The sequence below is a fragment of the Carassius gibelio genome, chromosome A8 (genome assembly GCF_023724105.1).
Source record: "Carassius gibelio isolate Cgi1373 ecotype wild population from Czech Republic chromosome A8, carGib1.2-hapl.c, whole genome shotgun sequence".
NCBI lineage: Eukaryota > Metazoa > Chordata > Actinopteri > Cypriniformes > Cyprinidae > Carassius > Carassius gibelio.
This window is the reverse complement of record NC_068378.1, coordinates 10078866-10096611: the sequence shown is the minus strand read 5'-3', so window position 1 is coordinate 10096611 and position 17746 is coordinate 10078866. Positions and strand designations below refer to the sequence as shown.

At 37.0% G+C, this 17746-nt stretch overlaps 1 long non-coding RNA gene across 1 annotated transcript in view; it reads right to left on the bottom strand.

The window, feature by feature from the left end:
- LOC128018396 (uncharacterized) overlaps window positions 1-16046 on the bottom strand; it is a 40622-nt gene extending 24576 nt beyond the window's left edge. Inside the window, exons 1-2 of the long non-coding RNA XR_008184862.1 lie at window positions 14510-16046; window positions 9645-9822 (exon numbers count right to left, since the gene is read on the bottom strand). This is a non-coding gene — a long non-coding RNA (uncharacterized LOC128018396). The remainder of the gene's footprint in view (window positions 1-9644; window positions 9823-14509) is intronic.
- Between the last annotated feature and the right edge of the window lie 1700 nt (window positions 16047-17746).

The following is a 17746-nucleotide window of genomic DNA, read 5'->3' as shown; positions in this document are numbered from 1 at the left end:
TTTTCCTGTTTACAATTTTTTTTTTTTTTTTTTTGCACAGTTTCACCTTGATTGTGTCTTCTGTGTTCTTGCTAACTTCTAAAGTTATTTTGTGTGATAGTTAAATATTCTAAATAATAAACAAAAAATATATACATTTATTTTGTCCTCGCATTCTTTCTTGTAATTCTTCCCCTCCATCACACAGTTGACTGAATGGCTCATTATGCAGCTCATTATGCAGCTCATTATGCGGGCCTTTGTCTTCTCAGGTGTGAAGGACAATGATATTCATTATAGTTCACGCCCTCTCGCATAGACCCTTTCTACACAAAAAGTGTCTAAGAAAATTTAAATCAATATATTGTTTTCTGTGAGTGAGTAAACAAGATGATTTTCACATCATTCAGAAAGAAAAATTCTAGGCTACAAGCTCCAGTTCTCAAAAGTCCCGGGAACCAATTTTCTGTATGTGTTTTATTGCCTTATTCAAGTGATTTAACCTTTTTAGTTTTTCACTAACCACGCATAACATTTTTTTTCTCAAAAACACAATCATGTACATACATGCTGCTCACATATTATTGTATCCTAGTTTGTGCTGATTACAGTGATATTAGACTTTAGCCATTTAGATATTTATAAGAAACTAAAAAAAAGCACAAATGTCAGGGCATGACAAAACTTCTCCAAGCCCCAAAAATACCCTTAGACTCCAGAGGGTTAACTTCGAATCACGATGTAACCTCTTTACGCTTTTGTGGGATTGAGAAAGTAATTTTGCCACCTAGAGGTGGAGACATTGAATTACTTCTCCAGAGACGCGAACTGTTTTGGATTTACACCCTTCAAACTTTATCACCTATGTGTGTAAATGCAAATCAAAGAAACAAATAGAGACATAATTAGCATAGCTGCTGTTCCAACCAAGTAAAATTAATTAGTTTAACCCAAGCTAAAGAATAATAATGTTAATTTGATCAGATACAACTGCAGTCACAAAATCAATTAAAGCTGCAAGCAGCGATGAACGGGCCCTCGCACCCGGGCTCACCGGCAGCGAGTGGCTTTAGTAAATAGGTGAGTGGTGAGAAATATGCATTTAAACTCATAAATATTAGTGGAATATATCAAAGTTATTCCATATATGTGCCAATCTTCCTGTTGCCAGCAGGTGGCGCTATCATTATAATGGAATATTGGCCTTCAGTTGTGTTCAGGGCAGGACTCTTATTGAACATGTGAAGTTTGGGGAAGATCGAACATTTTATGCCTGAGTTACAACAACTTCCTTTACTGTGGCGAGACAGCAAATTTTGTCATGCCGCCATGGACACGCCCTTTAAAAAAAAAAAAAGATCTCCATAATTTAGCATTTCACAGGCCTTTAGATTAGACTGACCACAAAAAAAAACATTAATGTAATTCTATTTCTAGGAGTAGTTTGTCGCAGCGTAAAACATGTCACTTACTGTTGCCAGCAGGTGGCGCTATGACTATAACTGAATATGGGCATGTAGATCTGTTAAGGGCAGAAGTCTTATCTAACATGTGAAGTTTGGGGCAGATTGGACATTGTATGTCTGAGTTACAGCAACTTCCTTTTTCATGGTGAAACATCGTAATTTGTCAGGCCGCCATGGACACGCCCTCTATCGAAACCTCAAGATCTTCGCAATTTAACATTGCAAAGGCCTTTAGATTTAACTGACCAAGTTTGGTGTTGATCGGAATAAATTTCTAGGAGGAGTTCGTTAAAGTACAACCCCTGAAAATGGCAAAAAAACCGCCAATTTTGCAGAGAAAATTCTAAATAACCGACTTCCTGTTGGGATTCGGATTTCGTACCAAGATACTTTTTTGTAGGTATTGGTGTGTTACATTTGTGTACCGATTTTTGTAAATGCACGTGAAACATAGCTCGAGGTGCACTCCGTTGAAAATGTATAGGTGGCGCTATGGAGCCATTTCGCCACACCCAATGGAATATTGGCCTTCAGTTGTGTTCAGGCCAGGACTCTTATCAAACATGTGAAGTTTGGGGAAGATCAGACATTTTATGCCTGAGTTACAAATTTTATTCCCATGGCGAGACATCAAACTTTGTCACGTCGCCAAGGACACACCATTTATCGAAAACTCAAGATAATCACAATTCACTATCGCAAAGGCCTTTAGATTAAACTGACCATAACACAATTTAGATTTTATTAGATTTCTAGGAGTAGTTCATTGCAGCGTAAGGCCTTCACTTCCTGTTGCCAGCAGGTGGCGCCATGACTATAACTAAATTTGGTAATGTTGATCTGTTCAGGTCAGGAGTCTTATCAAACATGTGAAGTTTGGTGCAGATTGGAAATTTTTTGTCTAAGTTATGGCAACTTCATTTTTCATGGCGAAACATCGAAATTCGCCAAGCCGCCACAGACACGCCCTCAAACGAAAACTCTAGATCTTCGCAATTTAACATCGCAAAGGCCTTTAGATTACACTGACAAACTTTGGTGTTGATCTGAATAAATCTCTAGGAGGAGTTCGTTAAAGTACAACCCCCGGAAATGGCAAAAATGACAAAATTTCGGATGAGAAAAAAAATAATAACTGACTTCCTGTTGGGATTTGGATTTCGTACCAAGATACTTTTTTGTAGATATTGGTGTGTTACATGTGTGTACCGATTTTCATACAAGTACGTGAAACGTAGCTCAAGATGCACTTCGTTGAAAATTTATAGGTGGCGCTGTCGAGCCATTTTGCCACACCCACCTTAGCAAACCATTGCATACCTAATATTTTTCCAGCTCTGACGTGTGTGCCAAGTTTCATGACTTTTCGAGAAAGTTTCAGAAAAATAATAATAATAATTAAAGCTGCAAGCAGCGATGAACGGGCCCTCGCACCCGGGCTCACCGCCATCGTGTGGCTTTAGTAAAAAGGTGAACGTTGAGAAATATGCATTTAAACTCATAAATATAAGTGCAATATATCAAAGTTTATTCCATATGTGTGCCAATCTTCCTGTTGCCAGCAGGTGGCGCTATCGTTATAATGGAATATTGGCCTTCAGATGTGTTCAAGCCAGGACCCTTATCACACATGTGAAGTTTGGGCAAGATCGGACATTTTATGCCTGAGTTATAACATCTTTTATTCCCATGGCGAGACATCGAACTTCGTCATGGCAAGACATGGACATGCCTTTTAACAAAAACTCAAGATCTTCACAACTAAACATCACACAGGTCTTTAGATTAGACTGACCACAAAAAAGACATTGATGTCATAAAATTTCTAGGAGTAGTTTGTCACAGTGTAAAATATGTCACTTCCAGTTGGCAATAGGTGGCGCTATGACTATTACTGAATATTGGCATGTAGATCTGTTCAGGTGAAGAGTCTTATCAAAAATGTGAAGTTTGGGGCGGATTGGACATTGTATGTGTGAGTTATAGCACCATCATTTTTCATGGCGAATCATCGAAATTTGTCAGGCCGCCATGGACACGCCCTTTAACGAAACCTCAATTCCTTCGCAATTTAACATGGCAAAGGGCTTTAGATTACACTGACCAAGTTTGGTGTTGATCTGAATAAATCTCTATGAGGAGTTCGTTAAAATACAACCCCTGAAAATGACAAAAACAACACCAATTTTGCAGGGAAAATTAAAAATAACCGACTTCCTGTTGGGATTCGGATTTCGTACCAAGAGACTTTTTTGTAGCTATTGGTGTGTTACATATGTTTACCGATTTTCATACATGTATATGACATGTAGTTCGAGGCGCACTCCATTGAAAATGTATAGGTGGCGCTATCGAGCCATTTTGCCACACCCAATGGAATATTAGCCTCCAGATGTGTTCAGGTCTGTACTCTTATCAAACATTTGAAGTTTGGGCAAGATCTGATATTTTATGACTGAGTTACAACAACTTCTACTCCCATGGCGAGACATCGAACTTTGACATGGCGCCATGGACACGCCCTTTAACGAAAACTCAAGATCTTCTCAATTTAACATCGTACAGGCCTTTAGATTAGACTGACGACAAAAAAGACATTGATGTCAAAAATTTCTAGGAGTAGTTTGTCGCAGCTTAAAATATGTCACTTCCTGTTGCCAATAGGTGGCGCTATGACTATAACTGAATATGGTCATGTCAAACTATTCAGGACAGGAGTCTCATCAAACTTGTGAAGTTTGGGGCAGATTGGTCATTGTATGTCTGAGTTATAGCAACTTCCTGTTTCATGGCGAATCATCGAAATTCACCAGGCCGCCACACACAGGCCCTTCAACGAAAACTCAAAAGCTTCGCAATTTAACATCGCAAAGGCCTTTAGATTAGGCATACCAAATTTGGTGTTGATCTGAATTAATCTCTAGGAGGAGTTCGTTAAAATACAACGCATGGAAATGACAAAAATGACACAAAATTTGCTCATAATATTAGAAATAACCGACTTCCTGTTGGGTTTCGGATTTTGCTCCAAGAGACTTTTTTGTAGGTATTGGAGAGTTACATGTGTATACCAATTTTCATACATGTACATGAAACGTAGCTCGAGGCGCACACCGTTGAACGTGTATAGGTGGCGCTGTTGAGCCATTTTGCCACACCCACTTCTGAAACCCATATCAGACGTAAATTTTCGCCAGTTCTGAGGTGTGTGCAAAGTTTCATGACTTTTCGAGCATGTTTAGGCCCTCAAAAATGCGATTCATCTTAGAGAAGAATAATAATAATAATAATTAAAGCTGCAAGCAGCGATGAACGGGCCCTCGCACCCGGGCTCACCGCCATCGTTTGGCTTTAGTAAAAAGGTGAACGGTGAGAAATATGCATTTAAAGTCTTAAAAATAAGTGGAATATGTCAAAGTCATTTATTTGTACCAGTCCTCCTGTTGCCAGCAGGTGGCGCTATCATTATAATGGAATATTGGCCTTCAGATGTGTTCAGGGCAGAATTCTTATCTAACATGTGAAGTTTGGGGGAGATCGAACATTTTATGCCTGAGTTACAACAACTTCTCTTGCTGTGACGAGACATCAAATTTTGTCATGGTGCCATGGACACGTCCTTTAACAAAAACTCAAGTTCTCCACAATTTAACATTGCACAGACCTTTAGATTAGACTGACCACAAAAAATACATTAATGTCAAAAGATTTCTAGGAGTAGTTTGTCGCAGTGTAAAACATGTGACTTCCTGTTGCCAGCAGGTGGCGCTATGACTATAACTGAATATGGGCATGTAGATCTGTTAAGTGCAGAAGTCTTATCTAACATGTGAAGTTTGGGGCAGATTGGACATTGTATGTCCGAGTTACAGCAACCTCCTTTTTCATGGCGAAACATCGAAATTTGCCAGGCCGCCATGGTCACGCCCTTTAACAAAACCTCAAGATCTTCGCAATTTAACATCGCAAAGGCCTTTAGATTTAACTTACCAAGTTTGGTGTTGATCTGAATAAATCTCTAGGAGGAGTTCGTTAAAGTACAACCCCTGAAAATGGCAAAAACAACGCCAATTTTGCAGAGAAAATTCTAAATAACCGACTTCCTGTTGGGATTCGGATTTTGTACCAAGAGACTTTTTTGTAGGTATTTGTGTGTTACATATGTATACTGATTTTTGTATATGTATGTGAAACATAGCTCGAGGCGCACTCTGTTGAAAGTGTATAGGTGGCGCTATCGAGCCATTTTGCCACACCTGATGGAATTTTGGCCTTCAGATGTGTTCAGGCCAGGACTCTTATCACACATGTGCAGTTTGGGGAAGATCGGACATTTTATGCCTGAGTTATAACATATTTTATTCCCATGGCGAGACATCGAACTTCGCGACGGCGCCATGGACACGCCTTTTAACGAAAACTCAAGATCTTCACAACTTAACATCGCACAGGCCTTTAGATTAGACTGACCACAAAAAATACATTGATGTCATAAAATTTCTAGGAGTAGTTAATCGCAGTGTAAAATATGTCACTTCCTGTTGCCAATAGGTGGCGCTATGACTATAACTGAATATGGGCATGTCAATCTGTTCAGGTCAGGAGTCTCATCAAACATGTGAAGTTTGGGGCAGACTGGTCATTGTATGTCTGAGTTATAGCAATTTCCTGTTTCATGGCGAGTCATCGAAATTCGCCAGGCCGCCACGGACACGCCCATTAACGAAAACTCAAAAGCTTCGCAATTTAACATCGCAAAGGCCTTCAGATTAGCCATACCAAATTTGGTGTTGATCTGAATGAATCTCTAGGAGGAGTTCGTTAAAATACAACGCATGGAAATGACAAAAATGACACAAAATTTGCTCATAATATTAGTAATAACCGACTTCCTGTTGGGTTTCGGATTTTGCTCCAAGAGACTTTTTTGTAGGTATTGGAGAGTTACATGAGTATACCGATTTTCATACATGTACATGAAACGTAGCTCGAGGCGCACACCGTTGAACGTGTATAGGTGGCGCTGTTGAGCCATTTTGCCACACCCACTTCTGAAACCCATATCAGACGTAAATTTTCGCCAGTTCTGAGGTGTGTGCAAAGTTTCATGACTTTTCGAGCATGTTTAGGCCCTCAAAAATCCGATTCATTTTGGAGAAGAAGAATAATAATAATAAATATAGCTGCAAGCAGCGATGGCGGGCTCAAGCCACCAATGCCATCGCCACCCCGGTGGCATCAGGTAAACTGTGCCCAGCGGGCACATGCATTCACAATATCCCTCTGGCAGTGAGGTTTTAAAGGAAATGGCGGTTAAAGGGTTAATCCGAATCATCTAGACTTTAAAATCGCATTCACAGAACAATATATATATATATATATATATAACTTTAGTAACACTTTACAATAAGATTTCATTTATAAACATTATGTTAACATGAACAATATTTATATAGCATTCATTCATGTCAGTTAATATTCCAAACTTAAACATTAAAACATTGTTTTATTGTGATTTTTTTCCAAGCACATTTTACCAATTCCAAACCATATCAATCTTAATAACTACCATTATTTTTTATTTAATCATTTATGAGTGCTATACAATAGTCCAGGAAAGCTGGAAGAGAAAAACAGGTCAAGAAGAACTGACAAAAGAATTGCAAAAGAATTAGGAATTAATGTGAAGATTAATTTTTAGTCAATTCTGCAAGACAGACTTTCAGGAAAGGAGGTGGAATAAAAATGAGCTCCTAAATCTTAATCCTGGATTCTGGAAGATATATTCCTCAAACCATCGGACAAGAGGAGGTGGTGCTGGTCCTTCACGAGTCACTCTAATCTGTTCATAAAGCCTATATATAAAGACTTAATATATAGTATTTCACAATACTTCATGGTATTCTAATTAAATCATTTTTTGGAATCTTAAGTCTCTCAGAGCCTGACACCGAGTAATTCTGGAGACTCCAGGAAAGTGGCAGTTCTGTAAAATGTTGGCGCTGGAGACTAAATGCTCACTGATAGTTTCACACCTAATTCACTTAAAACACACACAAACACACACACACAGTGACAGAGGGACAGAGTGACATCAGATGTATGTTTTTTAATTTTCTGTCATCCATATAATGTTGTATAGTCATGAAACTATGCATATTTCCTCAGAATGACTTGTCTTCTATGTGTACATTTTTTTGAAGTGTTTAGAAGCTGCACTTTTTTTTACAGGTTCCTTTTTTACTATTATTTCAAAAAATCACCACGACAAAACCATTCAAGCTATCCAAAATTCATTCACACCTGTTCTGTAAGATTAATTCTTTAAACAGTGGTAAAAGAGGATGTGGTGCTGAACCTTCAAGAGTCACTTAAAACGTATCTGTCCATAAAGCCTATAAAGAATTATTCTTAATATACAGTTCACAATACTTCAGCTTGTTATTCTAATTAAGTGAGGGTCATTTTATCAGTAAAATTCCTAAAATACATATTATTTTATTTGAAAGATTTCTATAAATTATTTAAATCATACTCGTTTCTCCAATAATTATTTAAAAGTAATCCTATAGCTCCCTCTGGTGGCCATTATAGGTACTAAGAATTGCAAGCTTGATTTATAAGTTATGATAGTTTTAATTTTATGCTGGCTCTTGAAAATGATAAAGCTATGAAACTTACTGTGCTTCCTTCAAATGAGGACTTCTACTTATATAAAAAATTATGAAGAGTTAGAATGAAAAATTTTAAAGATATAGTAAAATAACTATTGTATTTTTTATGTTACTTTAATAAATCTCTATGGCAACACCATTTAAGCTATCCTAAACCCATTCACAATTTAACATCTCAGTATATTGGCATCATGTTGAAAAAGGAGTATGGAGTAGTATGAGGAGGAGTATGAATTCATTTACAGGCTGATTTTATCATAAATCCACAATAAAATTTCTGAGTTCTGTATCAATCTGTGTTGTTGTTTGTTTATTTTTATCTTTTATTTATCATAGGAAGATAACTGACCCTTTACTCTCCTTTTTAATAAATGTGCTTATAAACCAAGGACAAGCTATTTATAGCTGTATTTATAAACTGCTTACTACTGACTATTAATATTGGGACAAGGCTTTATAAAGCATGAACTGACTATTTAATAATGAGTGCAGTTATTATAAAGTGTTATCAATGAATTTGCTAATGTTAACAAATTAGACATTATTTTACAGTGTTATCAAATCCTTAAATGACTCATAAGCATTTGTGAAAGTTCTGCTTGCATTACAGCTTAGTATTGATCTGTGAGCTGAACAGATTTACTGTCACATCCATGAGATTATGTAAATTAAAATAAATATAATGTCACAGGATGTCATAGGTCAGTATCAAATGAGTTTGAAATTATTATTTGCAGCACAAATAAGGTTTTTTTAGGATTTTTAAAAATCCCTAAAACTGTCAGAAAAAGGTTAAGGCCTAAGCTATTTCTATGTGAGTGGCTAATTTTATTTTTGTTTTTATAATTGTAATACACAAACTATGAAATTATACAAAATGTATAAAAAGATAAATAAATAAATACGCACACATTAAAAAAGCAGCCAAGTCGAATGAGTTTCCTTTTTTATATAGATTAAAATTGAAGACAGAAGCAAGTGGTAAATGTGGTCACTTTAATATTCAAATCCAGTAGATCCAGTTTATGTTCACGTGGCTGTTTTCGTTTATATTCACCAAGCTATTATGTATTTTGAAATAATCTTGTCCGTTATGTGTTCGTTCGTACGACGAAAGCCAGAATCCTGCAGCTCGAGAGATACATGTTATTCTGCCAGTCGCGCTTTCAAATAGTCTTGCACACTTAAACAGGTCACAAACACCTGCATTTAGCTCTTGTTGTGTTACAATGGGTTTATTGTGTGCATTTGTGGTAATATTTTATTTAAAAAAGCTCTTAAACAAGAATAAATTCGTTTGTTTTGAGCTGGACACTGTACGCGCTGATCGGAGGCGGTGATTTCAGAAAGGCAGCCACAAATATTTCATTTTCACACAAACAGTTCAAAAACATCTTAATTTAGCTCTTGGTGTGTTCTAATTGGTTGATTGTGTGATATCGCTGTAATAATTTATTTTTAAAAGCTTTAAAACAGGAATAAATTAGTTTTCTCTGAGCTCTTTACTCCAGACGCTCGTGATCACAGCGGTGATTCATCTCTCCTATTTCTCACGTATCTCTGGCCAGAAATAATTTATCCATGAGCCCTGAACCGGTAATAATCAGATATGTTGGTTTAGCTTGTCAGTGTGAATTAAATCTAAGTATTTGTTTGTATTTTTAACCGATTTAAAAGTGAAAGTAAAAGTCCGGGAATTGAACCTGTAGGGGCGCTATTTCTCTCAGACAATGGAAGTCTGAAGCACATATACTCAAACAGAGGGACAGAGTGAGATGAGATGTCTGACAGTTTTTTAATTTTCTGTTATCCATACAGTGTTGTAAAGTCGTGAAACTATGCATATTTCCTCAGAATGACTTTTTCATCTGTATGAAAAAATTCTTTGACGTGTTTGGAAGCTGCAATTTAAAAATACAATAATGATTCCCTTTGTAAGGTCATTTAAAAAAATCACCACGGCAAAACCATTCAAGCTATCCAAAATCCATTCACAATTTAAGTTCCTATCAGAAATACTGATGTGTGTTCAGAGTTTTGTGAAATTCTAAGTATGTTATTTGCCTCAAAATCACCTGAGAAGTATTCCAGTTTGACATGTTGCCACGGCAACAATTTTTTAGATATCAATATCCCCCTTGCAGATTTATATCGGCTGTGTTTTAACATTATTCTGATGAAGTTTGAAGCAAATCGAGTAATAGTAAGATGCTGAATTCAAATCATTTTGAAAATGACACACTTCCTTCTGCCAGTTGGTGGCGCTATAACTTTGACTCCTAATAGTCACATATATGCGATCGACATCATACAACGAATAATCTGATGAAGTTTGATTAAAATCAGGAAATGTATGTGGATGGTATTAGACACTTCCTGTTTCTAATTTCTCGCCATAATTTCAACGCCTCGCCACGAGCAAACCGTTCGAGATATCAAAAATCCCCTGGCAATTTTTCATCCCCAGTGTCTTGAGATCATGTTGACCGAGTTTGGCGGCAATCGAGAAAAAAACCTATGACAAGTATTTCAAATTCCAGAGCATGCGCTTTTTACATAACTCTAAATAGCTGACTTCCTGTTAGGTGTAGCCTATGACATGCAATACGAAAGTTGTTCGGCACGATGAGATCTATATGTGTACTGAGTTTCATATGAATATGTGCAAGTATGTGTGAGCTATACATCAACATTTCTGACTGTGTTCCAGGGGGCGCCGTAGAGCCCCTGTGCCACGCCCGGGTCCCAGCCTCTGCAGGCTCCTAAAGGCCACAGATTCCAAAGTGTGCGCAAATTTTCAAGAGTTTTTGAGTATGTTAAGGACCCCAAAAGCCCCCACAACTTTGACGAAAAATTTGAATACTAAACCCTAAATAGCCAACTTCCTGTTGGGCGGAGCCTATGATATGCAATACAAAAGTTGTTTGGATTGATGAGATTTATATGTGTACCGAGTTTCATACGTCTACGAGCAAGAATGTATGATATATGGCCCTCCATATTCCAGGGGGCGCTGTAGAGCCCCTGTGCCACGCCCGTGTATCAGTCTCTGCCCGGCCCTAATGGCCGCAGGTTCCAATCTGTGTGCCAATTTTCAAGACTTTTTAAGCACGTTAAGGGCCCCAAAAGCCCCCGAGACGTTGGAAAAAAATAATAATAAATATAGCTGCAAGCAGCGATGTCGGGCTCAAGCCACCAATGCCATCGCCACCCCGGTGGCATCAGGTAAACTGTGCCCAGCGGGCACATGCATTCACAATATCCCTCTGGCAGTGAGGTTTTAAAGGATATGGCAGTTAAAGGGTTAATCCGAATCATCTAGACTTTAAAATCACATTCACAGAACAATATATATATAACTTTAGTAACACTTTACAATAAGTTTCCATTCATAAACATTATGTTAACATGAACAATATTTATATAGCATTCATTCACGTCAGTTAATATTCCAAACTTAAACATTAAAACATTGTTTTATTGTGATTTTTTTCCAAGCACATTTTACCAATTCCTAACCATATCAATCTTAATAACTACCATTATTTTTTTATTTAATCATTTATGAGTGCTATACAATAGTCCAGGAAAGCTGGAAGAGAAAAACAGGTCAAGAAGAACTGACAAAAAGAATTGCAAAATAATTAGGAAATAATGTGAAGATTAATTTTTAGTCAATTCTGCAAGACAGACTTTCAGGAAAGGAGGTGGAATAAAAATGAGCTCCTAAATCTTAATCCCAGATTCTGGAAGATATACTCCTCAAACCATCGGACAAGAGGAGGTGGTGCTGGTCCTTCACGAGTCACTCTAATCTGTTCATAAAGCCTATATATAAAGTCTTTATATATAGTATTTCACAATACTTCATGGTATTCTAATTAAATCATTTTTTGGAATCTTAGATCTCTCAGAGCCTGACACCGAGTAATTCTGGAGACTCCAGGAAAGTGGCAGTTCTGTAAAATGTTGGCGCTGGAGACTAAATGCTCCCTGATAGTTTCACACCTAATTCACTTAACACACACACACACACACATTACCCACAGTGACAGTGGGACTGAGTGACATCAGATGTATGATAGTTTTTTAATTTTCTATCATCCATATAGTGTTGTATAGTCATGAAACTATTGTCATGAGACCAGTCATTCTGAGGAAATATGCCTCAGAATGACTGGTCTTCTATGTGTACATTTTTTTTTTAAGTGTTTAGAAGCTGCACTTTAAAAAAATAAAAATACATTTACTGGTTCCTTTTTTACTATTATTTAAAAAAATCACCACGACAAAACCCTTCAAGCTATCCAAAATTCATTCACACCTGTTCTGTAAGATTAATTCTTTAAACAGTGGTAAAAGAGGATGTGGGGCTGAACCTTCAAGAGTCACTCAAAACGTATCTGTCCATAAAGCCTATAAAGAATTATTCTTAATATACAGTTCACAATACTTCAGCTTGTTATTCTAATTAAGTGAGGGTCATTTTATCAGTAAAATTCCTAAAATACATATTATTTTATTTGAAAGATTTCTATAAATTATTTAAATCATACTCGTTTCTCCAATAATTATTTAAAAGTAATCCTATAGCTCCCTCAGGTGGCCATTATAGGTACTAAGAATTGCAAGCTTGATTTATAAGTTATGATAGTTTAAATTTTATGCTGGCTCTTGAAAATGATAAAGCTATGAAACTTACTGTGCTTCCTTCAAATGAGGACTTCTACTTATATAAAAAATTATGAAGAGTTAGAATGAAAAATTGTAAAGATATAGTAAAATAACTATTGTATTTTTTTATGTTACTTTAATAAATCTCTGTGGCAACACCATTTAAGCTATCCTAAACCCATTCACAATTTAACATCTCAGTATTTTGGCATAATGTTGAAAAAGGAGTATGGAGTAGTATGAGGAGGAGTATGAATTCATTTACAGGCTGATTTTATCATAAATCCACAATAAAATTTCTGAGTTCTGTATCAATCTGTGTTGTTGTTTGTTTATTTTTATCTTTTATTTTTCATAGGAAGATAACTTACTCTCCTTTTTAATAAATGTGCTTATAAACCAAGGACAAGCTATTTATAGCTGTATTTATAAACTGCTTACTACTGACTATTGATATTGGGACAAGGCTTTATAAAGCATGAACTGACTATTTACTAATGAGTGCAGTTATTATAAAGTGTTATCAATGCATTTGCTAATGTTAACAAATTAGACATTATTTTACAGTGTTATCAAATCCTTAAATGACTCATAAGCATTTGTGAAAGTTCTGCTTGCATTACAGCTTAGTATTGATCTGTGAGCTGAACAGATTTACTGTTACATCTATGAGATTATGTAAATTTGAATAAATATAATGTCACAGAATGTCATAGGTCAGTATCAAATGAGTTTGAAATTATTATTTGCAGCACAAATAAGGTTTTTTTAGGATTTTTAAAAATCCCTAAAACTGTCAGAAAAAGGTTAAGGCCTAAGCTATTTCTATGTGAGTGGCTAAATTTATTTTTGTTTTTATAATTGTAATACACAAACTATGAAATTATACAAAATGTATAAAAAGGTAAATAAATAAATACGCACACATTAAAAAAGCAGCCAAGTCGAATGAGTTTCCTTTTTTATATAGATTAAAATTGAAGACAGAAGCAAGTGGTAAATGTGGTCACTTTAATATTCAAATCCAGTAGATCCAGTTTATGTTCACGTGGCTGTTTTCGTTTATAGTCGCCAAGCTATTATGTGTTTTGAAATAATCTTGTCCGTGATGTGTTCGTTCGTACGACGAAAGGCAGAATCCTGCAGCTGGAGAGATATGTTATTCTGCCAGTCGCGCTTTCAAATAGTCTTGCACACTTAAACTGGTCACAAACACCTGCATTTACCTCTTGTTGTGTTATAGTGGGTTTATTGTGTGCATTTGTGGTAATATTTTATTTAAAAAAGCTCTTAAACAAGAATAAATTCGTTTGTTTTGAGCTCGACACTGTACGCGCTGATCGGAGGCGGTGATTTCAGATAGGCAGCTGCAAATATTTCATTTTCACACAAACAGTTCAAAAACATCTTAATTTAGCTCTTGGTGTGTTCTAATTGGTTGATAGTGTGATATCGCTGTAATAATTTATTTTTAAAAGCTTTAAAACAGGAATAAATTCGTTTTCTCTGAGCTCTTTACTCCAGACGCTCGTGATCACAGCGGTGATTCAGCTCTCCTATTTCTCACATATCTCTGGCCAGAAATAATTTATCCATGAGCCCTGATCCGGTAATAATCAGATATGTTGGTTTAGCTTGTCAGTGTGAATTAAATCTAAGTATTTATTTGTATTTTTAACGGATTTAAAAGTGAAAGTAAAAGTTCGGGAATTGAACCTGTAGGGGCGCTATTTCTCTCAGACAATGGAAGTCTAAGCACACACACTCAAACAGAGGGACAGAGTGAGATGAGATGTCTGACAGTTTTTTAATTTTCTGTTATCCATACAGTGTTGTAAAGTCGTGAAACTATGCATATTTCCTCAGAATGACTTTTTCATCTGTATGAAAAAATTATTTGACGTCTTTGGAAGCTGCAACTTAAAAATACAATAATGATTCCCTTTGTAAGGTCATTTAAAAAAATCACCACGGCAAAACCATTCAAGCTATCCAAAATCCATTCACAATTTAAGTTCCTATCAGAAATACTGATGTGTGTTCAGAGTTTTGTGAAATTCTAAGTATGTTCTTTGCCTCAAAATCACCTGAGAAGTATTCCAGTTTGACATGTTGCCACGGCAACAATTTTTTAGATATCAATATCCCCCTTGCAGATTTATATCGGCTGTGTTTTAACATTATTCTGATGAAGTTTGAAGCAAATCGAGTAATAATAAGATGCTGAATTCAAATCATTTTGAAAATGACACACTTCCTTCTGCCAGTTGGTGGCGCTATAACTTTGACTCCTAATAGTCACATATATGCGATCGACATCATACAACGAATAATCTGATGAAGTTTGATTAAAATCAGGAAATGTATGTGGACGATATTAGACACTTCCTGTTTCTCATTTCTCGCCATAATTTCAACGCCTCGCCACGAGCAAACCGTTCGAGATATCAAAAATCCCCTGGCAATTTTTCATCCCCAATGTCTTGAGATCATGTTGACCGAGTTTGGCGGCAATCGAGAAAAAAACCTATGACAAGTATTTCAAATTCCAGAGCATGCGCTTTTTACATAACTCTAAATAGCTGACTTCCTGTTGGGTGGAGCCTATGACATGCAATACGCAAGTTTTTCGGCACAATGAGATCTATATGTGTACTGAGTTTCTTATGAATATGTGCAAGTATGTGTGAGCTATACATCAACATTTCTGACTGTGTTCCAGGGGGCGCCGTAGAGCCCCTGTGCCACGCCCGGGTCCCAGCCTCTGCAGGCTCCTAAAGGCCACAGATTCCAAAGTGTGCGCAAATTTTCAAGAGTTTTTGAGTATGTTAAGGACCCCAAAAGCACCCACAACTTTGACGAAAAATTTGAATACTAAACCCTAAATAGCCAACTTCCTGTTGGGCGGAGCCTATGATATGCAATACAAAAGTTGTTTGGATTGATGAGATTTATATGTGTACCGAGTTTCATACGTCTACGAGCAAGAGTGTATGATATATGGCCCTCCATATTCCAGGGGGCGCTGTAGAGCCCCTGTGCCACGCCCGTGTATCAGTCTCTGCCCGGCCCTAATGGCCGCAAGTTCCAATCTGTGTGCCAATTTTCAAGACTTTTTAAGCACGTTAAGGGCCCCAAAAGCCCCCGAGACGTTGGAAAAAAATAATAATAATAATAATAATAATAATAATAATAATAAAAAATAATCCTAAGGAAAACAATAGGCCTCTCGCCCTTTGGGCTTGAGCCCTAATAATAATAATTAAAGCTGCAAGCAGCGATGAACGGGCCCTCGCACCCGGGCTCACCGCCATCGTGTGGCTTTAGTAAAAAGGTGAACGTTGAGAAATATGCATTTAATGTCCTAAATATAAGTGGAATATATCAAAGTATATCCCATATATGTGCCAATCTTACCGTTGCCAGCAGGTGGCGCTATCATTATAATGGAATATTGGCCTTCAGATGTGTTCAGGCCAGGACTCTTATCAAACATGTGAAGTTTGGGGAAGATTGAACATTTTATGCTTGAGTTACAACAACTTCTCTTGCTGTGGCAAGACATCAAATTTTGTCATGGCGCCATGGAAACGCCCTTTAACAAAAACTCAACATCTCCAAAAGTTAACATCGCACAGGCCTTTAGATTAGACTGACCACAAAATATATGTTAATCTCAAAAAAATTATATGAGTAGTTTGTCGCAGCGTAAAACATGTCACTTCCTGTTGCCAATAGGTGGCGCTATGACTATAACTGAATGTGGGGATGTAGATCTGTTAAGGGCAGAAGTTTTATCTAACATGTGAAGTTTGGGGCAGATTGGACATTGTATGTCTGAGTTACAGCAACTTCCTTTTTCATGGCGAAACATCGAAATTAGTCAGGCCGCCATGGACACACCCTTTAACGAAATCTAAAGATCTTCGCAATTTAACATCGCAAAGGGCTTAAGATTACACTGACCAGGTTTGGTGTTGATCTGAATAAATCTCTAGGAGGAGTTCGTTAAAGTACAACCCCTGAAAATGGCAAAAAAAACGCCAATTTTGCAGAGAAAATTCTAAATAACCGACTTCCTGTTGGGATTCGGATTTCGTACCAAGATACTTTTTTGTAGGTATTGCTGTGTTACATGTGTATACCGATTTTTGTACATGTACGTGAAACATAGCTCGAGGCGCACTCTGTTGAAAGTGTATAGGTGGCGCTATTGAGCCATTTTGCCACACCTGATGGAATTTTGGCCTTCAGATGTGTTCAGGCCAGGACTCTTATCACACATGTGCAGTTTGGGGAAGATCGGACATTTTATGCCTGAGTTATAACATATTTTATTCCCGTGGCGAGACATCGAACTTCGTGACGGCGCCATGTACACGCCTTTTAACGAAAACTCAAGATCTTCACAACTTAACATCGCACAGGCCTTTAGATCAGACTGACCACAAAAAATACATTGATGTCATAAAATTTCTAGGAGTAGTTCATCGCAGTGTAAAATATGTCACTTCCTGTTGCCAATAGGTGGCGCTATGACTATAACTGAATATGGGCATGTCAATCTGTTCAGGTCAGGAGTCTCATCAAACATGTGAAGTTTGGGGCAGATTGGTCATTGTATGTCTGAGTTATAGCAACTTCCTGTTTCATGGCGAATCATCGAAATTCGCCAGGCCGCCACGGACACGCCCATTAACGAAAACTCAAAAGCTTCGCAATTTAACATCGCAAAGGCCTTCAGATTAGGCATACCAAATTTGGTGTTGATCTGAATTAATCTCTAGGAGGAGTTCGTTAAAATACAACGCATGGAAATGACAAAAATGACACAAAATTTGCTCATAATATTAGTAATAACCGACTTCCTGTTGGGTTTCGGATTTTGCTCCAAGAGACTTTTTTGTAGGTATTGGAGAGTTACATGTGTATACCGATTTTCATACATGTACA